Source organism: Zonotrichia leucophrys, chromosome 3, assembly GCF_028769735.1.
Source record: "Zonotrichia leucophrys gambelii isolate GWCS_2022_RI chromosome 3, RI_Zleu_2.0, whole genome shotgun sequence".
NCBI classification, from domain to species: domain Eukaryota; kingdom Metazoa; phylum Chordata; class Aves; order Passeriformes; family Passerellidae; genus Zonotrichia; species Zonotrichia leucophrys.
The window spans coordinates 42538188-42546654 of record NC_088172.1 but is presented as its reverse complement, the minus strand read 5'-3'; the positions used below and the strand labels follow the sequence as shown (position 1 = coordinate 42546654).

Here is an 8467-nt window from a genome sequence, read left to right as displayed (position 1 = left end):
AGAGAGCCATTTTCAACTTTGTCAGGTCATTCACCCCCTCCACCCCCCAATTAGCTATTATTAATGCCCACCAGCAATCTTTTTGAAGGAGGAAGGGTTTGATTTTGATGACGATGCAAGCAACTAAAATAAAATGAAGTCAGGGTACAGACAAAATGGTCAGATGCTACCTCAGCCTTAACCAAAAGAAAGAGAGAGGCTTTTCATAAAACAAAGCAGGCAGCCTCTGTGTTTATAACCTGTTTTGGCACTTCTGAAGCACACCCTCTCTGCAAGGTGCCAGCTCCGTGCAGTCACTTCCCTATCGATCTGTCTGTCGCATATCTGCAAAGGTCAAGTAGGATGAGGGCCTTTTCCAGTGCTCTTTCAAATCACTTCACTCCTTCCCAGAAAGGGCGAAAACTCTCAGGTGACACACTAATTAATTCAGTCTTTTCAGCTGTGAAGAACTGTGACATTTATAATTTATTCTGAAAGAAAAAGAAATATAATCCTATTGAAGACATCACTGCATCCCTCTCCAAAATCTTGTCTTGCACTGTTTCATTCAGACAACACAGCAAATGTATCAGGTTTAGACTTTGTACATTCCTGTATTCTAGGCTTGCCTGTTTAAAGGTGGCTTCAGTGCTACCACATACAAATTACATGCATTTATATGGGATAAATTAAATTACAGTATTTCACAACAGTGTCTACAAACTCTTAAGCAGAGCCATTGCAAACTCTTATTTAAGGACTACTACTGAAATAATTTCCAAAAAGCAAGATTTTTTGATTTCTGCTGCTTCAAGAACAGTACAGTTACATATTTCAGTCAGTCATGGTAGAAGTTCAGTTTATTTTATATTAAAAAAAAACAAATGTGTGGTCAGATAGAAAAGTGAAATTTTCCTTCAGGAAATGTCAAGGCGATTCTTACAAACAAGAGATGTATATAAGAATATAATCACTGCAGAGCATTGAAATTTAGGGAAACTTTCGATGCACTATGCATTTAGAATAATTTCTGACAAGTGCCCAGACCTGAGACTAAATGAAAACAATCAAAATGCAGATTATTTTTTGCTGTGTTCAAAAGTGCCTTTGCTTTCCTTAGATGCACTCAAAAGGCCTCACTATCTCCCTGGCAGGGCAGGACCCTCGTAATGGCTTTAGATGGACAAGGCTGAGTCAATATTAAAACAGGTCTAGTTCAGATGCAGTCTGTCCTTCAAGGGATTCCCGTACGCAATCTGCCTTCTGTCACAGCAGCAAGCAGAGCGATTCTTCAGCTGGAGGAACCTTACCCCTGGGCCAGGGCAGAGCAGAGCCATTTACCATGCACTGGAGGGCCATGACAGCTGTATGGATGCTGGTGCAGGCAGCTCTTGAGTCTAAGTCTCCTTGGTAATAAATGGCTCTTACATTTTCAGCGGCTCAGGATGTCCTAGATCCTTTGGAGAAATAACAACCCTTTAATACTAATGGCATTTAAGAATCAGAGTGATTTACTGTAGCTTATCATCAAACTGCTCTGCTTATATTTCTAAAAGACTATGTCCTTCCCAGTCTTATGTTTCAAAGTCATCAGCTCTTGTCCTTCGCTGTCCCCACAGCCATATCAAACAATTTATTTTAACAGCAGATCAAACATCAGTCAACACCCTATTGCCTCTTCTGAGAAGTTATTTCAGAAGTTGAATGCTGAATGTGGTGGTTTATAACTTTATTCAACGTTTACTAATCTTACAGCTAGAAGTCCTGAGCCCAATATCTTATCCTGTATCTTAAACAGACTTTCTTCTATCATAAAGCTTTGATGATCTTAAAATTGTTAAATATTTTGGCATTCAGTCTAATCTTCCTAAACTAAGTCAAGTCCTCTCAAGAAAAGCTCTCCAATTCCTCCATGCCTGATTATTTAGGTTTGAACTCTTATTTCCTGATAATGACCATTGTAAGCACCTATTTGTCATCTTAGAACCATATCTGCCTTTGCCATGACTGCATCAGCACTGGTGGCCTCATCAGGTGAAAATCAGCTCATGCATCCTCATTTGATCTGTTTTGTCCCTTAAAAACTCTTTTTGTTCCCAGCTTTTTGCATAGCAATGCACAAAATAGTTTCACTGCTATGACTACAGTCTTAATTGTTTCTCATCTATACCCTCATCTTCCTGCACTAGGCAGAATTTCCCAAATTTTCCCAGAATTCTACAGCTACAATAAGTGAAAACCCTTTGAAGAGCCCCAGAAATCCATACTTGCAATAATACTCTGATAACACCCTTTCATTCATAAATTTTGCCTTAGAAAAGGATCTTTCAAAGAATTCTAGGAGAAGTTAATTTAAAATAGGTCTCTGGATATCATTTGATCCCACCTCTCACTCAGAGCAGGGTCAGCTTGGACATTAGATCTGACAACTCCAGCAGAATTCTGACCTTCTTCAAGGGTGGAATTTTATCTCCAGACAACTTTATCCAGTTTGACACTGCTCACTTTGAAAGAAAAAACATTTAACAACATCTAATTAGACTTTCTCTTGTTGCACTATGTGTCCTTCATCTCCCCTCTGACCACTGTGTGGTCTGTTGTGGGTGGGGTCTGTCTTCCACCAGTTCCACATTTTTCCACTAATTTGACTCTCTCACATAATTATTTACACTCTAGAATTGTATCAAGCGATGCAGAGGACTAATGCAAAACAGCATGTCAGCCTGACACAAAGTACTGCTAGTAAATACATGCATCACATTTCATCTTGATTTCTATTTATGTGCAAGTTCCCACGTATTCTTGTTTCAAGGTTGATTATAAAGGCTTCTACATTTTGGCAGTCAAACAGGCCTGTAGCAATATGGACTACATTTCTTTGATTAGTAGTATATGTACTCTTTTCATATTGTTTTAGGACAGACTAAGTTTTTTTAATCAGGTAAACTTCTATTTTAAAATATTCTCATAGAAAACTTTGATTTTAGCCTCATTTAACTGTGTTCTAACTGTACTTTATTGCATTACTTAACTAAAAGCAAAGGCAAACTGCTGCTTCTGTTCCGCTGCCATGCTAACACCAGCTACTGGCCTGTTTCTACTGCACAGTACCAGCACACCACCCCTCCTTCCCTTTATTTCCTGCTCCTTCAAAGCACACCAGCTACAGCAACTCTTGTCCAACTATCAGTCCACTTAACAGGCCACATTAGTTAATTACACTTTAGGTTTAATTACTTTTACCTAGTTCAAGTCTTCCCTTTCTTTTTACTCATGAGGTCTTGCAACTATTAACAAAGATAAAATACTTCTAGATGCCTCAGGCATGAAGGTTCCACCTTTACATCAGAATCCAGCTCTCAAACAGTGTGTGAATTATCAAAAAAACAAGCAAAAAACCCACAGAGATAAAATGGTATACCCTCAGAAAAGATCATTACCTCTTCAGCAGGAACAAATTTCATCTAAACATCCTTATTTACTTGTTTCTATTCCTCAGTCATCTCAGTAATTGCCATCTATTTGGCTTTCTAAAGCTTTTCCCTCAGCTGGCTCTGCCCCATTTCCCCTCAGCATCTAGCTCTAGCAGCAAAAGTAGGGAGTCCCATCAAGCCAGCTGCAAGGTTATTAGTTTATTCATAACACAGAACTCCCAAAAGGGAACTAAATCTGTATCAAACCCACAACTGTACAACAAACCAGCAAATTTCCTTCATCCAGAAACAAAGCAGGGGACAGGGGACCAGGAAAGATGATGATCCAATGTCCTGACCATGAGCCTGCTGCTCTATGGGGGAGCCTGTCATGCATCCCTACACTTGATCATCACAGCTGGAGCAGGACAATAAACAAAACAGCTGGTGCTGATTACATGGCAGTGCTCAGGAATGCTGAGGATTCAGATTTCATGTGGACAGAGTTCCTAGTGAGTTCCTATCAGTTTTCTTCTTCCTGGGCCCTGAAAACCTGGGACTATGAAACCAAATTGGTACATTTTGGTTCTCTTGCTTTTTGAACTCCCCTTGTTCCCCAGCTCCATGGCAAAGCCTGTTTATATTCCCAAGGACAATAAACCAAGTGCCTTGACACTCAATAAAAAGGTCTGACCATTACTTATGTTACAGGATTTCACAGCTGCCTTTTAGCTCCACCCTTCTCTAATGGGTTTCCCCAACTCCTAACTGTTTACTCAAACTTATGTTTTCTCCCCAGACCACTGGGACAATTTTGAGAGCTCATTTCACTTTCCCCTCCTAATCTTGCAATTTAGATGACACTTAAGGCCTTTTTATTACCCTCCTCTCCTCCCTTCTTTACCTTGGTTAAGTGTTGGAGGAATGGGAGAAACCTCATCTCTCGTTCAAATGAGCTGGTATTATTTTATTCCCTCTTTCTCTCCCTTGTCATGTACATTGTCAACTGCACCAGATCATAAAAGGAGTAAAGGAGAGTTTTGCTTGATTTATGTAAAATAAGAGTCATAGGTCTCTCCTTATGATAGGAATTTTTCCCCATCCAAATGTTAGAACACATGGCCAAAACCTAAAGCTTAAATCTAAGAGAAGCTGAAGTTCTAAACCTCACATACTGAGTTTACAGTAGATACAGTATCTTGAACCAAGCTACAAACTAAACCTTTATGGTCTCTCAGAAAATTTGTAACTTAGACATTGTAGTACAGAATTAGAGGAAGCAATACCATTTAGTCACTAAGTATAATACAGAAAGTAACGTATCGTCTCCTGTTTTTCTGTTATTGCTAGGTTGTTCCAAAGCACTCTGAAGTATACCAATAGTTTAAGAAATAGGCAAGCTGAAGTTATTTTCACTATTTGTTAAGGTTATACTCTTCACTAATGCAATCTGGCAAAAATGTTTTGATCTATCCTTTTTTCAAGATATAATCTGAATGCATTACAGTAAAAACTTCAGTTTATCAGTCTAGTTTTACAGAAGATAATTTTTATGTCTCTGAATGTCCTCATCAATAGACAAATTACATAGTACATAGTAAGAGCTTTTAAGGTACGCTAAGTAAAAAAAACTTTTAGCATTTTCATCAACAGAATTATCAAGCTGGTAATAAATTTTTCACCTGGGTATTACTTGTAGATACTGAGAGAGAGAAATGGATAGTTTCCCAGGCATCATTCTGGGAAAAGCCATGAAAAGCTCAGAGAAAAGAATTATAAACAATTCTTAAGTTGCTGCACCTGATATTTATGAACATGTAGAATGTGTTATGGAAATACATTTACCAAAGGGTGGTTTCCTAATTAGCCAATCATGTGAAATGTATTGATTAAATGACCAACCAGGTCCACCTGTGTCGGATGAGGATATAAAAGAAGACCTCTCAATAAACACAGAGATTTTTGCCCTTATTGCCTTCTGAGAATGTATGGAGTGTGTCACTCATAATCTGTGTCATTTCTGACTCAACAGTGACATTACTGACTTTCTAGTGAAAAAACTGACACCTAAATTTAAACACTGAAAAGAAGATAAGTGATGTGCTTCAAGTCCAACAGTAGATAATGGGATAGCCCAGACTCAATCCTGTGATTCCCAGATACTGAGTAAGAAACCTGAGCACTTCTGCCCGTGTGAGGATTGTGAAGTCTTCCCAGGAGGAGAAAATAAATTCAAACCAGATGAAGTCCATTTCCCTAGTGACCAGAAACATTCCCAGATTCCCTGGAATGCCTTACTACAAAGTCTCAATCAGACAGTTTGTTGAAACTGGATTGACAGTGGTTGCAAATTTTGACCTACATCTCAGAACAGAAATAGTTTTTTATTATGTGAACTTCAGGATTGCTCTGTTAAGCTTTCTTTTGAAAAAGATATGCTGGCAAAATTTTAGCACTCATGTTTCATATACACACCATCTGCATAAGTAACAATCTCCATTTGTCAGAAGAGATTAAGACATTGCTTTTGTGTGACTGCAAAAACAAGCTGGCAGTTCACTTCATGATTTAACTATAGTAATTTGATGTACTTCATGCTGATCACTACTATATTGTACTTTATTATATTTGTTGATACTTTAAGTACTGCAAATTGAGCAAGAGAACATAAACTATAATATGCAGAAGGAAAACTATCATTTGAATCATCATTTATGTCTCTCGGTTTGAGTGAAGTGGTTATGAAACACTTAAAATCTAGGGGTAGATCTTCTGTTTCTCTGTTGGCTTCAAGGAGATACAGTGAATTATGGTCCTTGAGGATCAGGCATAATACTTCTTAATTTTGCTAAGGTTTGCAGAGATAGGAAAATCAGAAGATATTGTCATACTACATCCTTATGAGTACAGAGATTTTTTAGCTGGTAAATGTGCTGTAATAAAGGAGTTAAAACCAATACCTGTGAAATGGGATGCAGTTCCTTTAGTGGAGTGCAGGATAAATAATTTCTTAGACTAAGACCTCAGTAAAGTTGCTTGAGTAGATTAATTTAAAAAAAAATACAAGACTGTTCATGCCACAACAATTTAATACATCTACTCACTCCACTTATGCCATTCCCATCCTTTTATGTGATTATTTACCTGTTTCTGTAATTACTTGCAGGATGTGTGGAGAACTGCATGAATTACTCTCCTACTATTTAATATGCATTATTTACTAAATCATTAAATATTTAGAAATTAAGTCATTTCAGGGATTTTTATGAGGTTTTTTTGTTGTTGTTGTTGTTTTGTGGTTGGTTAGTTTGGTTTTTGGGGGGTGTTTGTTTAGGTTTTTTAATTATTCCAAACATCCCAAGATGCATCTAAATTTTTCGGGATCTTTTGGTGTCTAGAATGATTTCAGTACTGTAGGAGTAAATACTATCAAAGTTACTTTTCTTATTTTGTTTTATACAGCAAGCTTTAATGCCTTTCTCTTCTACACCATATATCCCAATGAGAAAACCCAATGCAGTGTTGTGGGAAGAGCTATCTTACATCAGCAGCTGTCTTTCTTTTAGAGATGAAACAAGGAGATGGTCCAGTTCAGAAATGCAGGTGGTCGACTCTCATTGCCAAACCAGTCAAGTTCTGTGTTAAGGCTGTAAAGTTTCTGAACAGTTTCCACTCAAAGTTTAAACATAAGGATTGTGCCTTGAGTGTGTATAGACCAGAAACTGAACAAATTGACCAAAGGGAGAGCTGAGAAGAGTTTACTATCTATCCAGCTTGTCACAGAACTTGTACTTCTGGCTGTAAAGTTCACTGACAAGCTGGATAGATAGCAAACTCTTCCTCCTACTGGAACAGGAACTCAGTAATCAAAACAGAATGATAGTGCATCACTGTATGTTTTGTTGCTTGCTGAGATTTTAAGGTCTTTGAAAACAGGGAAGATTCACTCATGCAAACAGGATAATTATTAAGTTTCAACTGCAGATGGCAGCAAACCCCCAAATATATCTGTAGTCTAACCCTGGTAAATTTTGATCCATATACAAAGAAGAAAAAAACCTTTTCTATTATATTAGAAATAAACAAAACTATTTTAAGAGAAAAGCACATTTGCTAAATTAGAAGGTGACACAGCTCACAGAAACATACAGAATTGTTTAGAAACATCCAAATGTCAGAAGATGATGAGAGGTGACAGCTCTCCCAGTGAAGGTGCCAATCACTTGCATAAAGTCACAGAAAAAACTGACAGAGAGCATGGGCTGTAGATTCTCCCTGCCTTCTGTCAGGCCCTCTAGCAGTCCCTGCAGCTCTGCAGTCAGAAGCAGGAGAAAGAAAGTCTGGTAGAACAGGACACTTGCATGTCCTTGCCTCATTATTTAATTCAAAACAATTGGGGGACATCTACTGAGGACACTGTTATTGAGATAAATAATAACCAAAATGGAGCCAGCAAAATTTCCAGCCAGAAGACCAACCTCAACATCTGTACACTGGGAGACAATCCACATCTGGCTTCACAGGGGAAAGAGATGGTGTGACACAGTGCATGGGCCACAGTGAGGGATGGGCTTGTGAGGAAATCACTGAGTTGGGGAGGTGCTACACGTGCCACTGGCAGGACCCTTGGAACTGAGCAGGGTGATAACATGAATGTGTCCAAACCCAGCAGCTTGGTGGGTACATTATTGAAAAGGTGGTCTTGAAGAACAAGGAAAAGCTTCACCCAGGATATAGCCTAAATGGTGCTTCCCCAGAGTGTATTTGAGTATATATATGAAATTGTTTCATGGCCTTGGGCTATGAGGACATGCTTGTCTCATTAGTTCAACATCTGCCTTTGTTTTTGTACTTTTCTGAGACAACTACAGCAGCAGAGATGCAACATTCAGTCCATCACTGAAACGAAAGAGCAGTGAGACAATGTAGCTGTAAACACTAATCAAATCAGGTCTCATTTTAAACCACAGGAGAGGAATTTCAGATTCATTTTTATTGTCCTTCCATACAGGGGGAGCTCTGGGTTCATGCATCACTCAAAGGCAGGCCAACAACTTCTATCTGCCCATGCTATT

General features: G+C 38.5%; 1 long non-coding RNA gene across 1 annotated transcript; it reads right to left on the bottom strand.

Moving 5' to 3' along the window:
• Positions 1–480: 480 nt before the first annotated feature.
• Positions 481–5207, bottom strand: LOC135444837 (uncharacterized). Its single transcript, XR_010439298.1, has 3 exons — positions 5075–5207; positions 2366–2483; positions 481–1436 (listed from the first exon to the last, which is right to left on the bottom strand). It is a non-coding gene; the product is annotated as an uncharacterized LOC135444837 (long non-coding RNA).
• Positions 5208–8467: the final 3260 nt, after the last annotated feature.